The 21335-nt window shown below is 39.8% G+C and overlaps 1 long non-coding RNA gene across 1 annotated transcript in view; it reads left to right on the top strand.

Moving 5' to 3' along the window:
* Positions 1-1036: 1036 nt before the first annotated feature.
* The window catches only part of LOC139828026 (uncharacterized), a 31998-nt gene continuing 11699 nt past the window's right edge, over positions 1037-21335 (top strand). The window contains exons 1-2 of the long non-coding RNA XR_011739194.1: positions 1037-1305; positions 3456-3585. This is a non-coding gene — a long non-coding RNA (uncharacterized lncRNA). The remainder of the gene's footprint in view (positions 1306-3455; positions 3586-21335) is intronic.

The following is a 21335-nucleotide window of genomic DNA, read 5'->3' as shown; positions in this document are numbered from 1 at the left end:
AACGGTCGCTGGTTCTAATGAGTGTTTAAAAACTACACTGATCAAAGAAGCCCCATGTCAGCTTCTGCAGAAAATGATTTGTTTTCAGTCCAAATGAAGCCTAAAATCAATTCTGAAAGTGATTTTAAACCAAAAAGACTGAATTTGACCCTGTATTTAAAATCACTCAGCAGCTTCCCAGGTGCAAAAGTATAGTATTTCAGTAGCTGCTAAGAAGATGGTGTTCCTTGTGTAAGTTTACACAGTCTGTTAAAGCTGTGACACTTTAAAAGCTCAGAAATCTTCATCCATGTTTGAAAAAGGTGAACCTGTAATCATCATTGGTGAAGTGATGTTCATAGAATAAGTGATTGGACTTCTAGCTCCCCTGTATCTAACCACACAGTCGTTTCACAGGCTACAGTCCTTGTAAGGAGCAGCACAAGTGAAGAAAGACTCATCATGAACAGGAAACAATGTGACTGAGGAAAGGACAAAAGGATGAAGTAATCTCAGAAAGAGGTGTGAGCCTCAAGCAGGTCATTCAGTGCTCTGATTTAATGCCTGGCTCCTCTGTACATGGGATGAGAGCAAATCAGATGTCTTAAGTGCACTGCCAGAAGTAAACTACGAAAGTCTGAAGTCCCTCTGCCTTTGAAGTAAACATGATTTTAAACATTAATACATAGAACAGAGCACAGTTATTTATAGGAAAGCAAATGTAAATGAAATGGGTTGGGATGAGCTTCCATGAAGTAGCAAGAAAACAAAGAAGACAAAGCAAACAGACAGGAATGTAAGGAAAGCACAGCCAGCATTTGCAATACAGTCATTAACCACGCCTTGTACTTCTGAATGCCCTTTATTTGCTGGCCTCAGAGTCTGCAAACACTAAGGATTTGTCTACAGAGAGGCTGCGGTAGTAGATGATTTATTTATTCTGCTGCTGCTTTTGTCTCTGGTTACCCTTCCACTGTGTCACATCTGTTTACACACTTCATGGATGCAGAGTGATATAGTCTGATGTAGTGTGAGTGTATATATGTGGAACCAAACAACGACCATCCCAGAGCATGCGCATTTATAAGCAAACATGCTTTGTTTGGGCAACAAACAAAAGGTGACTCCACAACCAGCACTGGCACACAGTGCAAACCCCACAAACTGAGTGATGACAAATTCCAGCTACTCATCATCACCAGCGCCAGTGCCTGCTTCACTGAGGTTTTCCTCAAGACCATTCTTCAAGAGCATCCATTAAGCTGCATGGTGAACCTGGGAAGTTCTGCCCGAAACTCCCTAGTAACTACCAAGTCCTGTGTATCTGTAAGTCCTGTATTTGGGTATTTTTGAAAATTCTGGGCTCAGTGCATGACAGTATGTCTCTGATATGGTTGGGATATTTACCTGGGGAGTTCTCCTGGCCTTTACTTCTCAATTTTAAAGTGAGACAGTATTTGTTACCTCCTGAGCATTAGGAGCTACTGCAAGGATTACTCACTACACATTAATGATCCAGAAAAAGAACATTTCTAAATGATACTAAAATGAAATGCCTTCTTCTATTTGTATTGTCATATTTTTTCTCCTTTTGTGACGAGTTTATTGCCTGTGAGAAGTGCTTGGAAATCCTGTTTTTTAAAGAGCAGCTTGAGGAACTCAAGTATTGCTGTCATGGTACAGACAATCCCAAAGTGTTGCAAAAGCCTTGTCACTTTACATTACAAGCCCTGATGAGATACAGATTGAGAGATCTGTATCTAAATGGTTTCATGGGTGGTAAGAGGGTCACACATGGAGGTAGCCCCTCTCCCTGCGAGGAGCTGGGTTGTCCCAGAAAATAATCAGGATTTTCTCCCTGAAACAGTTAGTGGATCTCTCTGGTTAACAGTCCATCATACAAAGAAAAAGCCAGGTACACATTTTTCAGATTTGATTATTGTGAGAGCTCAGAGAAAATTGTGGGTACTAGGAGACTGGGTGCATTGGAACCTATACTTGGACATTTCTGTTCTGCCACTGCCTTTATGTTAATATTTGTGCTTTCTCTCCAAAACTGATTGATTCATTATGCTGCACCACCTGCTTTAGGCATTCTGCAGCTGGCGCAGCAAAAAATGGACACATATTACATTGTCACTGAACTAACCAAGCTACCGCTTACTGCTTCCTTTCTAAAAGGGGAAGACGATAGACCTGTTTCCCCCAGCACATTTCTGATACAGAGATGGTGCTTTGTTAATAAGCCAAGCCCAGTATTTTAACAACTGCAAGGTGAAGGGTTGAAGCAGTAATATGCCTTAAGGTCATGTGGCACACGGTCATATTTTAATTACCACTGCCTGAGGCCATCTCCACAGGTATGTTTCTTTCCTGCATAAAACATGAACTTGGGAGTGATTTTAAAACACATTGTCAAATAGTCTGTGACTCCAACAGGATGTACACAGTATCAGACTTTAATCCAAGGGCAAATTTTACTTTAGTGTTTTATCTGTAGGCTCAGAGGGGCGAGAGAAAGAAACACTTTTCTATTTGTAAACTAATAATGTTTAGCAACACGAAGTATATCCTATGTTCTAGAGATCTTTCATTTCCTTAATAAATATCTAAGCATAGCAAGCTCTCAACACCAATATCCTTTCAATAAAAGGTAACCTTATATGGTCACTACATGATACATGATTTATAAGATGTCATGTTAAAGTAAACTCAAACTCATGAAACACACTGAAGGAAGGAAATGGTTGTCTGGCTCCATATGATGTTTTCATGTTTCTATTAAAACCAGACTATTCAAACACTGTGGATACCACCACAGGTTTTAGCTCTAAAGAAAGGATGAGAAGAGTCTTATCCATACCATCTGTATCAATAACAAAAAAACTGCTGGCAACACATGAATGTGGTTAAAACACTTGGGGTCATCTTACTGTTGGGGATTAAAAAGACATTGTTCCCACAGCCTGGTTTGCTCAAAGATCTGTCATGAAACTGGATCATTGAAACCCTTTGCTAGCCAAATATCATGCAAAAAGGAATAGGAATAGTTGAACTGTAAAGACTAATTCCTTTGAGATTATCTTCTTTAAAGTAGGATATAGCATTGGAGAAGTTGAAACCTAATCTTCACTATCGCAGTTGACACTTAAATCTAAGGTCAAGATTTTTTGTGAAGTCATGCTATTCCAATTGGAGATATTCTACTGTTTTCACAAACATCTTTAATCTATGATTTTGTTGTTCACCTTAAATAAACACAAAGTTCCTTATGTATTATTGATGACCTTAAAAAATATATCCAGGGCATTGAAATAGTTTTCCTTGCCTGTTCTCTCGCTTCCTGGCAGATCCTAGGAGGCATGTTCACTTCAGGGACTCCCAAGCTCAGCTCCTGCCAGGCTCCACCCAGACATCAGCAGAAGAAACCTGATGTAAACAGAAGGCGTCTGAATTATATTTTTCCTTCCCTATAGGGGGCGACCCGTCACCACTTCAGAGAACCAGGGGCCACCACATGTCTGGGTTCAGGCCCGAGAACACGTTGCATCACCACAGCATAATGAAATCAAAGAGGGGAACAGATTTCAATGCACGTCACAGCAGGTCAGTGCATTTGCTCAGTAGTGCGCTGTACAAAGCTTACAGAGTAGCTTTTAAAGATATTTTAAAATCCACTGCCAAACCATGCTATTGTAAAGCCCGGCTGAGCTGAGAACCTGCAATAAACTCAGTGAAGTGCAAGATCTCCTAGATTTGGTAGTGGGGGGACTCATCCCACATATTTTCAAGGTGCCTTTTCACACTACACCTTAAGTTACACTAATGTTTTGAAGCATTGAATTTTGCTTGGAGATCAATGTATTTATCATGTGCTTTTGACTTTACAAGAGTTTTGGTTCATTCACTTCAATTGATAGACAACAGTCATTATCTTTATGCATCTACCACTATTTCTACTTTATTAACATAAGTACCTTCAAGAACTTCTGCTAATGAGAATGGCAAAGACCCAGAAAATGCTCTCAATTCTTTGAACCTCAGTCACATCTTATTACAAGGATAACAATGTCACTATTCCATTAAAATTTTGAGTACTACAACCTCTACAGCCAATAGTACTTAATGACTTAAAGACCTCCACACCCTCTTTTCTTCCTACATTAAACACTATAGCACACAGCAGCTTTTCTTTGAGCCGCAAACACCATCCATAGTTCTTGTTTGTAAGAGTTAAAGTGATATTTGTTTAACTTTCTATGGCCAGGACACATTCCTTGGTCTGCCAGAGCTACTAGTGGAGCTCAGAGAGCAAAACAGCTTCTTTCTCAATGCCCTCTACAGTACACAGCCATGAGAGCTACGTGTTGATACATGGGGACCCAAGGAACATCCTACCAGCTGCAGTAGGCACAGTGTTCCCAGCTGCTTTCTTATCAGGCCAAGGGACTTCCATCCAGTTTTTTGGTTCCTACACCTTCCTATGGCTCTTTTGAGTTTCAGAAAGATAGGGTGCAGTTGGAAGAGAGTCAGAAAACTACCTTAAGCATCCTCAACTTTCCTAGCACAGTATCTAAAGTGAGGCAGCTGACCCCAACAGGGTGATTTAAGGGTGTGGAGGTAAGTACATGAAGCAGATCATTAAGCCAATGAGGAGAGCTGGAAGACTCAGCGTGATTTACGGTGTGCAGGGGTAAACCAGGACGAGAAACAGAGATGGGTTCTGAGCTGGAGCTGCTTGGTGTTAAGCAATAAAGAAATGCTGAGCACAGGGCATATCTGAACTTCTGCCACTTTTCAAGAGCATTGGTATCCCTGTCCATGGGATTAGGGCACTAACTAGGACACCAAATGTTCAGATTTCTCAGAAGACCATTACTTGATCACAGGCTCTAGAAAAAACTTCCCATTGCAGATGTGCCGTCAGGAACAGTGTAGGATTCCTGTGCTACAAGAGTACAAGCAAGAGGGCCATGGGCTGTAATTTTGGGGTTACACCCAAGCTTCTTCCTGCCAGAGTAGTACCCTAAGCACAAAGCTCACCTTTCTCTTTTAGGCTGTCTAGTAATACTGTTCCTACATGATCGCAATGCTACCTGCTGTCCTTGTGCTGAAGCCAAAGCTGTTGCTTTGCTGGGATGTCAGCCTTCAGTAAAGGAGGTTCTACTCCCTGCATCATTCCTCTGGTACAGTGCCAAGGAGACAGATTAATCCAGAGAGCAAGGCAACAGCACAATACCTAGAGGCCTTCAGCCTCATTCAGAAGAAGCAAGATGCTTGCTCATGTCACATTCATGTTGTGTGTATCAGAGAGGAGGAACACAGGGTTTTGGCAATGACTCCAGCATGCACAGTAGAGGCAGAGTGGGAAAGGGAGAAGTCTGTAAGAATATCCTTCCTACAAGAAGAAAGCTCAGAATAAACTAAGGAACCATGAAACTCCTTTTCTGCTCTTTCTCTTCAGCTTGATGCTCTGTTAGCCCAACAGCCAACGCTCGGCCTGGCCTCATTCAGGTAATGGAAATTTGTCACTAGTGAGGGTGGAGCCCTGAGTTTTCCTGAAAGGTTGTACCAGGAGCCAGGTACACACTGCCACATTAACACTGAAGTCTCCAGAGCTGGGCGAAGCTAGGCCTGCCTCAATTGCCAGCATGATTTCTCAGTTTATTGTTCTGTGGGCTGAATATCAGGGACGGGAATGTTAGGTGGGCACTGGTTTTCCAGGCTAATTGCTATGGTTGTTTGCTGTTTTGTAGTGGTTTTGTCTATAAGTCATTTATGAAAGCAAACTTGGGGTGGGGGTTCTTTTAAAACAAGTGGAATAAGCGAGACGATATAAATTTTTACTAGCAGTTGACATGGTCCTCTTTATCATTGGTTCCTGACAGGATCTGAGTGTACTGTGATCTACGCTTGCAACAGTGCTCAGCCAGCCAGAATTTAAGTTACACTAATACATTTCAGCACAAATGAATACGTTCATCTGAACTTCAGACCAATTTCATTGCAGTGACACAGAAATAAAGTGACAGAAGCATCTGCCAACAGTCTCAAGCACAGGGCAACAGTATGCACGAGCATTTGGAAGACTCTTAAAGGATAGTATTCTTCCTTAGCTTATTATCTTGCTGTTTACTATGTTGGAACCAAAATGAAAATGCTTTAGTGTTTACTGAAGCAGCATATATGGTATCTAACAGCATGTTATTTTGTGTATACTGTTTAACATTCTTTATTGCTCCAACTCATAAGGTTTATTTGAAGTCAGTGGAGGAATTCATCCCATCCACCATTTACTCAGCTATTATCAGCTACTGCAAAAGTGCCATGTGGAGAATAAACAGCCATTATTTATGAGCTTTTGCAAGCATGCAAACTCCTGATAGAAAATTACATTTTTAAGATCCGTTATTATTTATGACGTGTGTGTGTGTCATTGTATGCAGTTGCATTCTGTAGACAGGTTGCTCCAGAGGTAACCCTGAAAAGAACTTCAGCTACCTGGTTTTATTTGGCATTTCAATTGTTTTATGCTTGATTCCAGCCTCCTTCTCTTCCTCCTGCTACCCCACCCAAGCAAAAGTCCTTCTTCTTCTGCTGATACCTACAATGAACATGGAGCTGATGGAGGATTAACTCTACCTAATGTTTTGATCAAATCTTAGATAAGTCAATGGGAAGCCTTCCTGTTAGAGGGGAAGAGTGTTCATGGAATACTCCTCCCAAACACCAAGAAATTTCCACCATAGAAGATAAACAAAATGTTAGGCAGAAATTGGTCAGGAATAATTTATATCTCATTTACACAGATGTGATCAGAGAGAGAGGAGAGATTCCCACTCTGCAGAACATGAGCCAGAGGAACATGGTTTGGCTTGATCTGAGACAGGGACCAAGGCTCACCTACAGGCAATTCCTGACTGTCAGCTCAGTGAAGGAAACTCTTCTAAATTCACCAGAGAAATATAGGAGAATGTTGTGTGTTTTATCCAATATTTCCACTTATTCCACCTGGCTGGTTAAGTTTGGTGAATTAATACAGTTTACATTCTCCTCCTCCACCTCTGTGAAATCTTTCTTGGTCTTGCTACCCAGCTAGAGACAAGTGTGCATTTAATAGCTAGTGATTGCTTCAGATGAGCAATTTGAGTGGAAATGTTTAGTGCAGCTTCATGTTTCATCTTCCTAGAACCTCAGTGACATCTTGTCTGGAATACATGGTTTGCATCAAGTCTATGTATATGTATTCCCAGGTTTGATTATATGAGCTCTCAGAGGAAATAAATGCCAAGAGCTATGTACCTTTGCTAACCAGCATTCTTATGCTGGTTTTGCATAATCAAGCAGCACCTTTCATCCAATAATATGTTTAAAATATCTTCTAGACAAAGCCCAATTTGATGAGGCTGACACTGCAGCAGCAGGGAGCATGCATGGTACATTGGGCTTTAGAATAATGGTTTAGATCTCTCTACAGCATGTAGCACACATAAGCTTTGAAGCATAAAAATCATAAATGATTAACCTACTTGATTTCACATAAATGATAGAAATATGCTCTTCATGGTTTATTTTATTGTCTAAAAACAAAGGCATTATGTTATCATGTGATGGGGTCTTTTATGGTCTTCAGCAATGCTAGTCCATTTTGGTTTAATTGCCAATTTTTCACTGTATTAGTTGCTAATTATTATATATTTGTATACGTGACATTTCAATTATCATCATGTGATCATAACTGTTTGGATTGAATATTGTCTCATCTGCATGAGCTATTTCCACTACAAGCTAGGCAGCTTTAAAAAAATCGCATGCAAACATTTTTATTTTAAAAAAAGAGCTTTTTAAATAAGGAACTTTCTAAAACACCCGATTTGCAAGAAAATTTTTCAGTATAACAGTTAATGCGCACCAATATAGACATTTCCAATCGCTATTGAAAAAAAAAATAGAAGACTTCCTAAGAACTACTCTAGGATCTACAAGTACCTTAAAAGAAAAGAAAACAGTGCATGCTTTTATATTTCCCTATTTTAAAAGTGCTCCAAAAGATTCCTTTGGATTTTCAGGTAATGTTTTAAAAGAGGAACAACCTTATGGATTATTATTTTCCACAGCAGTTACTTGCTGCTTGAAATGGTTTTTTTAGAAGATAACCCTCCAGGACAGTATATTTCTGCCTGGTTAAAATTAGCAAAGTCAGACACCTTGCAAGACATGTCAGAAGCACACTTCAGATTGAGCTCGTGTAAGAAACAGAGAATTTGGGGGGGGGGCGGGTTGGAACTTGGATGTTTCATCCTTTTTTAATTTAATGAGAGCTGGGTTTTCTGGCTTGGGAGACTTATTCTGGTTCTGATCCATTCTGATTCAGCTCCATTTATTTTCAGAGAACAATTAAATTCCTGAGGAAATTTTGAAGCCTGACTTCAGTTGATTTCAGTCCCAATTGCAAATTTGCTACAGTGACTACAGGAATGATGAGGCTAAACTGACTATTTAAGCTATAGTTTTAAACACCTTCTCTATAGTTCACTAGCTCATCTCCTTGCCAGGTCAGAAAACAGCTGGAACCTCCTTGAAGACAGCTGAGGCAACAAGAAGACTCTGGAGACAGCCCAAAATTTGTCCCAGTGTCACAGACACATGAGCCTACCCAGAGAAATTATGGCAGTGTCACCTACAAAACTCATTCACTTATATATTGATATACCTGAGCCTCATCTGGAGGCACGATCTAAATTATGCATCTCTCCTGCAAACGAAGCGGTAAAGATAAATTCACCCACTTTGTTTGAAATGCTGTTGTTCTTGACCTCTGGGATATAGGAAGATTTATATAAATAGAATTTCTCCTTCTGCTTGCTTCCTTGTCCTGGAGAAATATGTATAAATAAGAGATCAAAGATCCTGTATAAACATTCACCATAAAGCTGACAGGCTGCAAAAGCAGACGTTCTTCCTCAGCATCTCAGAGAATGGTGACTTAGGAAGCCCCTGGGACTTTGCAGAGCTGCTTTCTCCATTAGACTATGCCCTGTGTGAGAGACCTTTTTTAATTTCATTTTCATTTCAGTGGTGCCTTTGAAAATATAAATATGTCAGAATGATTAGGTGGTAAATGGCTTATATAAGCTGCTGCAAGATATTTTTGAAGCCTATTCAGAATAAAACTGTGTCTGTGGCCTGATCGTGCCATCTTTCCAGAGGCTGCTGAATTCCCATGCAACAGGGGAGACAGAGGACTTGCAAATTTTGACTTCAGCTCCTCAAAAGCCCTAACTTCCTATTTCTTTGTTTGTTTGTTTTTTAGCTAAGATTCTAGTAGGCAACATGGCATTTCCTGGTTTATCTTTATTTTTTTTTTGAGTGTCTCATCAGTTACCTCCCAATAGGCCAGCCAGCTGTGCAGATTCAGCTGAGCAAATAAGGTCCAGTAGGAAGTTATTGATGGCTTTATCAGTATGGAATACGCACAATGCATCACCTGCATGCTTAGGAGTGTAATGCTGACAATAAATATGATAATAGTTGTCACACATCAGTAGGAGAAATGTTGAGCTTCCAAAGCACTGAATAAATTGCATTTCCCTTTATTTATTCAGTGCAATAGATGGCACAAAGATGGTAGAACCATCCAACCATTTTGACATGTTTACAAGGCTTTTAAATCATGAAATGGATTATCGCGGTGCTGAAAGTATTTGGTAAATGTATTTTATCCACAGCACATTCTGCTTGAAGAGGCAGGCTTTTTAATTTACATTTGTTAAAAGCAGCTATGATGAAGAAGGATTGTATGTAAAAGCAACTACACCTTTGGTACCAAACACAGTAACCTGCACTGTTGCATTCAAGCTACTTCACACACAACCACACAACTAGACAGAGAGGAGGCATGAGAGTCAGAAGAAATATGCAGATGCCTGTGAATCACCTTGCTGTTGCCTGATGTAAGCTGAATCCACAATAAGGTCCCAGCATGGACAAGCTCTTTCTCTTGTGTGGATTCACAACCACATCTGATGGTAAGTTTCGATCCATAGATCTTAAGCAACAAACCTTCTTTATTGGGCTTTCCCACTTCAAGAATTTGGATTTAGTATAACGAAGCTATATATATTTGAGCATGATGCAACAAAGTGCTAAATACTTCCTGCAACATGTGCTAGAGTTGTTTCATTTTCCACTGAGACTCACAAGTAAACAGTAAGAATAAAATCAGACCTCTATGACTTCGTGACTAAGAACTGGTAGCAAGTGTCTTGATGGACTGGGCCCATCTTATATACAGCACGTTTTATCTCCACCTAACTTGAGCTGTCTAAAAGTGAAGTGCTACTAAGCAGATCATCTGTGCTCCTTGCATGCAAGAGATTACTCACTCCACCTGTCCTCCTGGACATGCTTTTCTGTCTCTTTCTGCTGGCCATGGTTAGTCTTGGACAACTAGTCCAGCCTGGAGTGGGATTCAGGTGCCACGGCTGTAGACTGCTGCTAGGACTTCCTCAAGTATCAGAGCTACCCAGGACTGCCAGCTCTCATCACAGAGCACCCTTTTTGGGTGGCCACTGCAAGGCAGGATGCTGCAGGCGCCTACGATAATACGATATGTTTTTCTCTGGTATTGACCAGTCCCACCCTAGATGCCTGAGTTTTAGATAATCGGATACAGATTAAGTCCCTACGCAGTATCATCTGCCCAATACTCAGGATCTTATTCCTTACAGCACAGCAGCTGTTTAAAAGGATCCCTGTAAAAACTCTACCACATCCCAATGGTGCTCATTATGCCAAATTCTGAGGAGCAGTCTCTAAAGAAAACAGGTTTTCTTCAACCATTTCTTTTTTTCCTTTCCATTTGTGGATCAAATAAACCGGGTCTTCAGCAGCTGTAAGTCAAACCCATTTCTCCATTTTAGTTCTGCTGGTTTAGAGCAGCTGATGGTCTGGGCAGAGCTTCTAAATCAGGACTTTGGCTTCAATTAATCTTTGCTGCCTCAAATACAGTGTTCAAACATGGATCAGTTAACATAAATGTGAATTATTTCAGAAGTTAAGAAGCAGAAAACAAATCTAGTAGGAAACAAAGGGTACATTGTAAGCTGTTGGAAGACTTGGGTTTTATTTAGGTTGTAGTTACAGGCTAAATAACCATGGCATTCTGCCAGCAGTAAAGTTGTGGCTTTACAGAAGTGTCTTGGTTTTATTTAGAACAAAAGCCAAAAAATATCAGAGCACCTTACAACAGAGTGAAATAATAAGTTTAATATGAAATGGAAAAAGAACTGAAATCCCTAAAACTCAGTTTGTAAATGAGCCAAAAGAAATGGAATATTAGGGATAGGTAAAAAGATGTAGAAAAATAGCTATTTCTTTGTTCCCATGAAGCAGAAATTAATAACATGCACATATTTAATGTTCTCCAAGTTTAGACATGGTACTGTTCCCATTGAATTAGGCATGTATACATTATTAACACACATCAAACTACATTAAAGTAACATGAATGGTTTGATTTTAAAATCCACAAATGCCTGGCAGTTATGTATCTTCACATCAAGGAAAGAAGTGAGCAGAAACATTTCCACAAGTTTCTAGCTCTGCTGAATAGCATTACATCCTTCACATGATTTCAGGGCACACTAAAACTAATTTCTCCTCTAAATATCTATGGGATTTTGTCTATTTGCTTGGCCTTGGGCTGTAAGAAAAGGGGAAACAGTACTGGGAGAAGTATTTGGGGCAATCTTAGAAAGCACATACCATTGGCAGGACAGAATAACAGCTCTGAACAGTGCCAGTGGCTGCTAAAGACCTTTCTTCCACTGACTCTTGATGCAGCAGAGCAGTGCATGTTTACAAAACCAAAGCCTTGTGCAGTCTGTGTTCTCTGCTGCCTGTGCACAGTAGGCTCTTATGCTAAATGGTTTCAAGAGAGTATTATTTGTGTGTGTGTTGTGCATCCATTCAAGTCTGAGATTTACTGGGCTATACGAAGGCAGATGGAGAAATTTCCTTCTCCCTCCCTTTTCTCTACATACACCCCACGTCATCACCACTTGCTACACACTCGATTTCACAGCAGCAGAGACTGCCCCCTTCACGGCTGTACTCTATTCAAGAGCTATTTCATAGATTATTCTACAGTACCATTTTTATATTGTGGAACACACATACATGTACACACCCTATGCTCCTGGACCTCTCTTCACCAGTCACTTGGCTGCATTTGGTACAATTCAGATACCAGTTTGTACTGCCTTATGTACTAGGCTACAGACTGGGCTTCACTACCTTTTTATAATCTATTCAGCTACTGATCCACAACCAGAAAAACTGACTTCCATTATAGGAAAAAATTGCAGGAGTGTTCCGACAAGGATAGATTTTTTTCATCTCTAATGTAGTGTATGACAGCGAAGTTCAAAGAACTCTGCAGAAAAATCTCTTAAAACAAAGATGCAGTAAATAATGGAATGATACCAGAGAATTGTTTTCACCTGATTTCTATAAGAACAGATGCTTATTTAAATATGTCATCTGCATGTGTGTGCATGAAATTGTCTTTCCCCCACGTTGAACCTACCAGACATCTTCAAGAAAATTTGTCAAAGCAGTGTGCAACTCAAAGATGTGCTTCTACAGGTATGAAGACCAAAGGTAGCCAGGTAGAGAAAGATCCATCTTATGCTTCCACAGAGCAAATGACAGAAATATGAAGTAAACTCTTAATAGACAGTACAGAATCAATCCCCAAGTGAAAATACTTTAGGTATTTTCCTACAACAAAAGATGTTTCTGTGGGTGATCACCCTGAAAAACATCAGAGAATCTAGCATAAAGCTGCAGGTAACCATGCTTCATCAGTTCTTCTCAAGGAACTGCTTTTGGTTTACTCAGAGAAGTGTCAGAAATAAAGGTTTCCAGGAAAATATTAAATTCCCTAAACTAATTCAGAATATTGCACAAGGAAATTATTATACAAGTTTCCATCTACTGAAACAATAGCACAGTCTTGGAAAACACAAAAACCACAATCTGCTATTCAGAAACTCATCTTTAGATTTAGTTTTGGCTTGCAGTATCTAGGTGTAAAGCTTTCCATAGCCCCCTTGGTATACCTAACTTCAAGAAAATTGATATATCTTCACTTGTCTCCATTAAGCAAGGCCTTTAGTTTAAAATATTTGGCAAGAAATCCATGAAACAGTCTGAGCAGAAGGTCCTTGACCTGCTGAAGCTCAGTATTAATGACTTCCTTTGCTTTAAAAATTACACATTAAAAAAAACCCAAACCAAAACAAACTAAACATTAGAAAAATAAATCAAATAAGAACAACCCACATTGCTGTAAAAGTATGTAGAAAATATTTTCCACTTTGTCTCTCCTAGAATCTACCCCTGAGGGCAAAGGTTATGGCAGTCCTAAACCCTACTTTCTCCTCAACGGCCTCTTCACTAGCAGAGAATCAGCTCCTTATGTGCAGCTTCTTCAAGTTTTGATTCAATACAGATGCCTGGTTTTCCATTGTTTTGAAATCTTCTTCCCTCTTGAACACATTTTTCTTTTATTTGCCTTCTATGGTATATCTTGAAGACTCTTTCTTTTTTCTTTTTTTTTTTTTTTCCAGTGGCTTTATCTGTTGTTTAATTCACTGATTTTTTTCAAGGCTTATTAAACATTCCATTCGGCTGCCTACCCAGACTGTGTGACAAGATGGCAACAGTCACCTGAGGGAGTCTGGAAGTTTCTGTTGCTGCCTCAGGCAGCAAGTTTGAGAAGATGTCTGAGATTCCTTCCAGTTTTACATTTCTGTCATTTCCACGGTCTTTCTTCTGTAGCCATGATTTATTTTATTTGTCCATAGATTACATTATCTCAAATTCAGCAAAGCTCTTAAGTATATGTCCATGTTCATCCTGTGTAGAAAAGTAGTCAGGAACAAACTTGGATCTCACTGGAATGACTTCCTGAGAATCTCAGTAAAGCCTTTTCTCCCAGCTCCCCTGTTTCCTCCTGTTCCTTCAAAGTATCTTTCATCCCTGTATCAGTTTGCACATCAGACTTTACAGCCAATCTTGTTCTCAGTCACTCTCCAGTTCATCCTTTTCCTCATATCTCCTGTCTTCATCTTCTAAATCTCAGAATTATTTATTTGTAGCCTGAACTGATCCACCTATGTTCTCACTATCCAAATCCTGTTGTTCTCATGCTCAGAGCCTAATGATGAGGGAATATCAGGGATTAATGCAGCTCCAGCTGTGCAGTCTCTACCAAGGTGCCCTTCTAGCTGCCTTCCTCTTCCACCGCTAACAACAGGTTTGGTTACTGGTGCCCAAAAGAAATGAACTCCAGAGATCTTCAACCCAAATATAAGCAAAAACTAGGAAGAGCAGGAAAAGGGCACTAAAAGACTGAGGACCAAAAAACGTGACAAAAGTTCCCCTCTGTAGATGTGGTGATCAGTTCAAGAGTTACCACCCTCTATCTCCATCAATGGGTGCCAATGGTTCAAATCAACGTAAGGACCAAACTGACAATTATAGAACTTGAAGACTTCTCAGCAGAATATATAACAAGAAACACGAAGGTTCTTTTGAGGAAGATATTGAAAGATCTTTGATTGGTTGGGTTTTTTTTGTTTATTTGTGTAGGGTTTTTCATTTGGTTTTGTTATTGGGTTTTTTTTCTTTCCAAAAATTTAATGTGATAGGAACACGAACCTAGTAACAGTAAATAATATTCCTGTCCTAAGACATTATATAATAAGTACGTCACTTCAGAACAAGTTTCTGTGGTTCATTTTGAGATGCTTGGAAATAAGATTTATGATTAAAAATATAAGGAGGGGAAGGGGACTATTGATCACTGTTGTAATAATGAGGCTTGTGCTTGCAGGTTAAATCTGTGCTAGGCAACAAAGACACACTGAAGAAGAACACGTATCTCTGGCACAAATACGAGGACATTAGACTGGCTCCAGGAAAGACTGAAATCTGGAAGTAACTTTCAGGATTTCTGGGTTTATTTTGCTGCATCTGTTGGTTTAAGCTCTCAGCTTAAAATTATTGTAATTTGATTCTTTAATTGTGTTTTGGTTTTTTGTTTTTGTTTTGGTTGTTGTTTTTTTTTTGTTTTAATATGAGAAGAACTATTAGTGATCCTTCTATCTAGTAAAAATGGGCTCCTAGTAGTGAAATATCTGGAAGATTATAATGTGTTATACTAAGTGACTGATTTACCTTTCTTCATGTGGGCCAATTTACTGTAATTAAAGATTGCCACTTCAGCATAGAGGTTAAAGACCAGGGCTTGTACAATCATTTTCTAAAGAAATTCTGAAGAGATGGAAGAATGAGCTCTCTGCTCCCTCCATAATTTTGTTCTGCCTCTGCATTGTTAGCAAAGCTTGTTGTTGAAATGCATAATTTGCATGCACACAAGGAGCTTAATTTTTATCTCGATTACAGACTTGATATTCCAATCCAGAGTGAATAAAAACTGCTTTATGTAACCAAAGATTGAACTGAGTCCTGAGGGCCAGTCCTGCAAGACGTTCTTCATATGCATTTAAATTCAGTTGACCTGTTTGTAAGGAAAAGGATAGTACAGACCAGATCATACAGAATTGGCTGTGCAATTGGTAGAAAAGCAGCAAGTATTCTGCTTGGGTTCAGCCCTTACCTGCAGGAGTAACCACCTTATCTACAAGGAAACTACCTGAGGCACAGCTCACACCATCCTGGCATTTCTATTGCTTAGTGTTGTGTAACCATTACATGCTAAATAGGCAAAGAGATACATTGAGATCTCCCAAACATGCAAATGGCTCCGCCTTGGGTCTGGGAATTAGAGGCAGGGGGAAAACAATGATGCTGACAGGTATTCAGTTGCTGGTGAAGAAATGGGGGGTGGAAGGAGTAGCAAAAGCAGGAGTGAGACCTGGGGAAGAGAAAGCCATGAATAAGACCTGATGCTGATGGAAGGAAATGGAGGGGGTGTTTGCATGCTCAGAAATGAATCTGCTCTGTAGGTTGTAGTCAACAGTGTCAAATAGAAAGGATGCTTCCCAATTGACCTTCGGTATTCGAAAATTTATGGTAAGTTCTGGTGAGCTCTTTGCTTGTAGTATATTCATTTTACGCTAGGGCTCAGTACTTTTACTCTGATACACATTTGTACTTGTACTCTTGATATACATTTTCTTGACCTGAGGTTATCTTCAGCATTTCTTAGCTTTGCCAAAGAAGCAATTTAGTGCCAAATTATAAGAGAAATAAAATACACTAAACACCAGACAACCATCAGACAGACAAAGGCAGTATTTTCTCCTCTGGAAACAATAAAAGTGCATAATGGAGCATTAATAACTGAGAGATATAATTCAATTTAAATTAATGGACAGCTAAAACAAACAAGGCTGCCGAATTCTTCTTTTCCAAAGGGCTAACACTGAGGAAAAAAGCAAAAGAGTGACTGAAAGTAATTAAACAGGCAAGCTCCAGAGTTCGCAGGCTGATGGAACATATAGAATGTGCAAAAGGTACCTGGAACAGGTAAACAAAGCAGTGAGGAAAAAAGTATAGATGTATTCAGGCTTGATTGATTTAGTTTGACTGGATCAATCTGTTTAAGATTAATCTTTGAAATCATCAGCTCGGTTTGCAACTGCAGCCAAAGCCATGAAGAAAAACTTTCACATCGTGGAGCAGGTTATTGAGAACAAGACAAAAGGAGTCATTTTGCTGCTACAGAAACCCATGATGAGCCTCCGTACTGAGTACTAGGTGCTACAAATGGTGTAGTCCTGCATCTCCACAAAACTGTCTTGGGGTCAGGGAAAAGGTAAAAACAAAAGGCTGAATGCAGAACCTGTTCAGCCATACCTGCAGTATGAGGGCTAGGGGACATTCAGCGAAACTAGCAGGGTCTCAGTATAAACGGATGAAAGATGGCGAGTATGTATTTACACCAGGGCAGTGAACTCATGGAACTTGCTACACAGGAGTTTGTGGACACAGAGGTGTCAGCAAGGTCAGAAAGGGATTAGAAAAATTCACAGATGACAGACAGGTCCACAAGTGGATCCAAAAGGTCTAGACAAGGACATATCTTTTAACATCCTTGACAGAACAAATCTGGAACAGGGGAAGCAGGGAACAAACTGGAGAGGATGGCAGGCTCCAGTGCTCACCCTAAACAGGATCTCCACCCTCTACTGCTGGAGACACAGCCTTGGGTGAGATGAACTGCAGCTCAGGTCTGGTTTTATGTACTTAAAAATCAACTCAAGAGGCACTAGTCTTAGAAATCAAAATGTGGTGTTGATTTGATACCACTGTTGAGGAAGCGATAACTGCCAAATCAGCCTGAGCCAGAGCTAGAAAGGCAAAGGAAAACAAACTATTCTTGTTATTCCTAACAACAAAGAAACAATATAGACGTTAAAAGTGAAGCAGCTGGGACTGAGAATTACTATATCAGCCACAAATGTGTTAGGGCATATGAAGCCCTGTAAAAAGGACAGTATCTCCAGAAGACATAGTACTACCATGTGAAGCACCAGTGAGACCTATATTCAGCTCTCCTCAACCACAGTCAAAAAAAATTAAAAAAAAATTTAAAAAAAAAAAATAAAAAAAGTAATTTAAATGGATATATCAGGGAATGGAGAGTCTTAATTAGGAGGTGAAAGTAAAAAAGTATATCTTGGTCAGCTCAGCCAAAGAAAGCCTGGGAGAAGAGATAATTTGTTCTCTATAAATGTATTAGTGAGGTAAATGTCAGAGGAGGAAGATGAGGTAATTAAGCTAAAGGAAAATGTTGTCACAAGAACTAATGAGCGGAGCCTAACCAGAAATATCCTCAGGCTGGACTTGCTAATCTACAAAGCAATTCTAGAAGAGCTTTCTGTTTGAAGCAGGAGGGAGAAAACTAGTAGTTTTAAGCTGGCCCTTCATCAGCCTGTGATAGGAACAACACAGGGAGGAGAGCTGCAGTAGCAAAGGAAAAGACTTGATGACTCAAGTCTTGATGACCCTTGCTTTACCACGTGGCTTGCTCTCAGTGTCCCTTAATTGCTGAGCAGGGACAGGAGATAAGAGTGGCGAGTCCTGTGGGATTTCTCATGTCAGGGACCTTGAGGAAGGGGAGGAGCAGCTGCCTATGACTTTGCATGGCCCCACCACCAGGTCAGCAGTACCTCATGATCAGCAGTGTCAAAGGTGACTGACTAATCAGGCATGAGGCTTTGAATGGCTCTACCTATTGCACCCTTAAATGGGGCTCATTAGCAGGAGACTGCAGCATGTGGTGTGAATGGGGGATGTCAAAAGCACTGGACTTTACATTATTGTGCCTTTTCTAGACCCAAGGTCACAAGTATGTTTATTGAAAACCGGTATTGTATTTTCCTCTGGCCATTTTGCTGTTGTTCTTTTGACTGTTTGAGGTGTTTCTCCACTTAGAGCCTTCTTTCTATTCAGTGTTTCTGCTTTTCCTCTTTCTCTGTTCTCTTTTGCCTGAACCATTCCCACCCTTCTTTTTATCCCTACTGCTTCTGCATCCAGAGGTAAGCAGAGGTGCAATAACACAACCCAACACCACATCCGGCTCTGGTCACAATGTTCCTAATACTTCATACTTACATGTCAAGAAATGGAGGGAAAGAAACAGGTGGAGAATCTGCAGGGAAGGTTCTTTATGCTTGCACTGCCAAAAAAAAGAAAGCACAATATATCGAATATTGGCTATATTTTTAAATGATGGTAATTAAATCTTCACTGATGTCTCCTTTGTCATCTGGAATATTTAATAATGCCACCAGGATTTCAAGTTTTTGCCATTAAAGCTGATGTTAGTTATTTTCAACACTCTCAGGGCAGTAGTTTAACATTGTATCTCTCTCCTTTTTTCCCCCTCCCGTGAAGTTTTCATATTTCCAAGTCACTGAACAGAGTCCTGTGATTGCTGCTGTTTAAATGTATCCTAACGCAGAGCATTTAAAATCTACAGGACCATAATCAACTCAACACACACAATAGTGCTTTGAACACTAGAGTGCTAGGGAATAATGGAAAGGCCACAGAAAGATATCTAATTAGCTCATTTTAGCAATCTAAGTAATTTGTTTAATATTAGAGCCAAAGGCCCAGAAAGCCAAGTTTTCACTACTGATGTGTCCGATATTCCTGTGACCTCTACTGTTACAGACTCAACAATGACATCTGTACAAGTCTGCACAGGGTGTCACTTGAAACAGAAGATGTACAGGAGATATTCCAGTCAACTGTGAGTCATTCCCCTACAGTCCTATCTGCTCCACACCTCCTGGGCAGGAAATGAAGGGCCTAAAGAATGATGTAATGTACCTATCACTGATGCAACCTCAAAACAAACGGAGGGTTGAAAGTTCGCATCTGGTGCCGTGGTTTCTATTCATGCTGGATGTGTGTGGTCAGAAAAGAAATGAAGCAGATATCAACGTGTAAGCATTGCGAGTCCCTCCAACCCCTAATAAAAAATAGTATTAGCAAAGGTGTTGTTAGATGTCTGGATCTAAAAAAGGAAAAACCTTTTACAGTCAGCACATCAAGCAGATACTGGAAAATTACCAATGGGGCTGAAAGCCTAATTCTTTTGCCTGACTTCACAGAGGAACAGATCTGTGATGCAGCTGTTTTCAGCTCTCTGTCAAATTGCAAAACCAAAGTTGTCGTCCTTGAAGGATAAAGAGAATAACAGCCTTTTAAACTCTACTCAAAGTGTCAGGACCTCAACCCCTCACAACCACCCCACCTTTAAATCAACAGTAAAGGGTTCACTGATTTTCAGGGTAATAGGAATTTGCTTGTGTTTGAATGTGACATTATCATGGATGTACTGTTCTCAGGAGAACAGACTGCTATGGGCCAGAGCTGGACATCGATTTCACACCAAACTCCTCATTGATCAGGCATGGTAGGAAGTCTATTCATTGAATTGATAGCAAGATATAGCTATACAGTATTTGTTTTCCTTTTAATATACAGCTTCAACAGCAAGCCATGCATGAATTTAATAAAAGAAGATAATAATCTATCCATTCTATGAGCTATAGACTGAACTTGGGTGGTTATCAGACCTGCCCTCACTGCTATAAATCATGTCAAACAGGACACTCATTTTAGCTTCACGAACAAAACAAATTCTTGTGTTTTAAATATGCAGAACCTGTGCTTTCTTCTCACTCACATTCAGTAAATCAGAAATTGTATTCAGTTATTGTGTATCAATGTAAAACCATTTTTACCAAGCATTTGAGGGCAACAAAGTAGCTCTAACCAGTGAATTAAAGTATTTGTAGTGTCTGTTGCAATGCTAGTTTTTCAGTATACTCTTTCACCCTTTGCTTCATATTTAGGATTGGAGGTTTTGCTAACGTCATCTTGCAAAACAATAAAAGGAGATGCTTTGAATATGCTAATGCCTTCTGTCACAGGAGAGCTAACACTGGTGACAGAGAAAATGGGCTGATGTAAAATTCATTGACAACTGTAAGGGGAACTGAATGGGCGGTACAATTGTTAGCAGAGTGCTGTGTCTGCAGCTCGATCTGGGAATAGATCCTTAGGAATCACTTTCTCCTAGATGCTTGTAAATGACAGAAGTCAGGCAAAAAGAATTACACTTCTAATGCTTTTCAAGAAGAAAAGACCTGTACTTTTAAAACACATGTTGAAAGTTACTTTTTAGATGCAGAAATTCAGCTCTTATTCTTCATTCAGGGAAAATCAATAAAGTCAATAAAAGAACTCTGGGTGCAGGCTGGCATAAATAAAGATCAAAAGCTGGACTGGCATGTGTGAAGAGTGCTGCCTAGCAGACACTATTCTCATTTCATGACAGAACAGGCTGGCACTGCTGTTGTTACTAGCATAATTAAACATCAGAGTTTCAGTAAATTACATCATCTTTCTCCTTTACCAGCTTATGTGGAAAGAATTAAAGGTTTGCTTTCTACCTTACCTGACCTAGCAAATGTGATGTGGTTTTGTGTAATGACCCTCTCAGAATAGTACAGTATAAAATCAAACTATTGTTAAAAGAACTGTGGAACCTAAAGGATGCTGGCCCTTATCCCAGGGCATGGCAATCCAGCAACTCTGGAGTAGCAGAAGTATCGTGGAAACATGGTTATGGTAGTGTGATCTGCTGAGCTATCTAACAGATGAACAAGGTAAAGAAAAAAAAATCTTTCTAACTTTCTCTTAATCATGGAATTCATGTAACCCTTCATAATTATTATAGTGATTTGAAACCAAGTAATATCATAAAAATATAAATGTTTGGGAAAGAAATTCAAACTAACTCA

This window comes from Patagioenas fasciata, chromosome 5 (genome assembly GCF_037038585.1).
Source record: "Patagioenas fasciata isolate bPatFas1 chromosome 5, bPatFas1.hap1, whole genome shotgun sequence".
NCBI classification, from domain to species: domain Eukaryota; kingdom Metazoa; phylum Chordata; class Aves; order Columbiformes; family Columbidae; genus Patagioenas; species Patagioenas fasciata.
The sequence above is the reverse complement of the archived record's forward strand: the minus strand, read 5'-3'. Positions and strand labels throughout refer to the sequence as shown.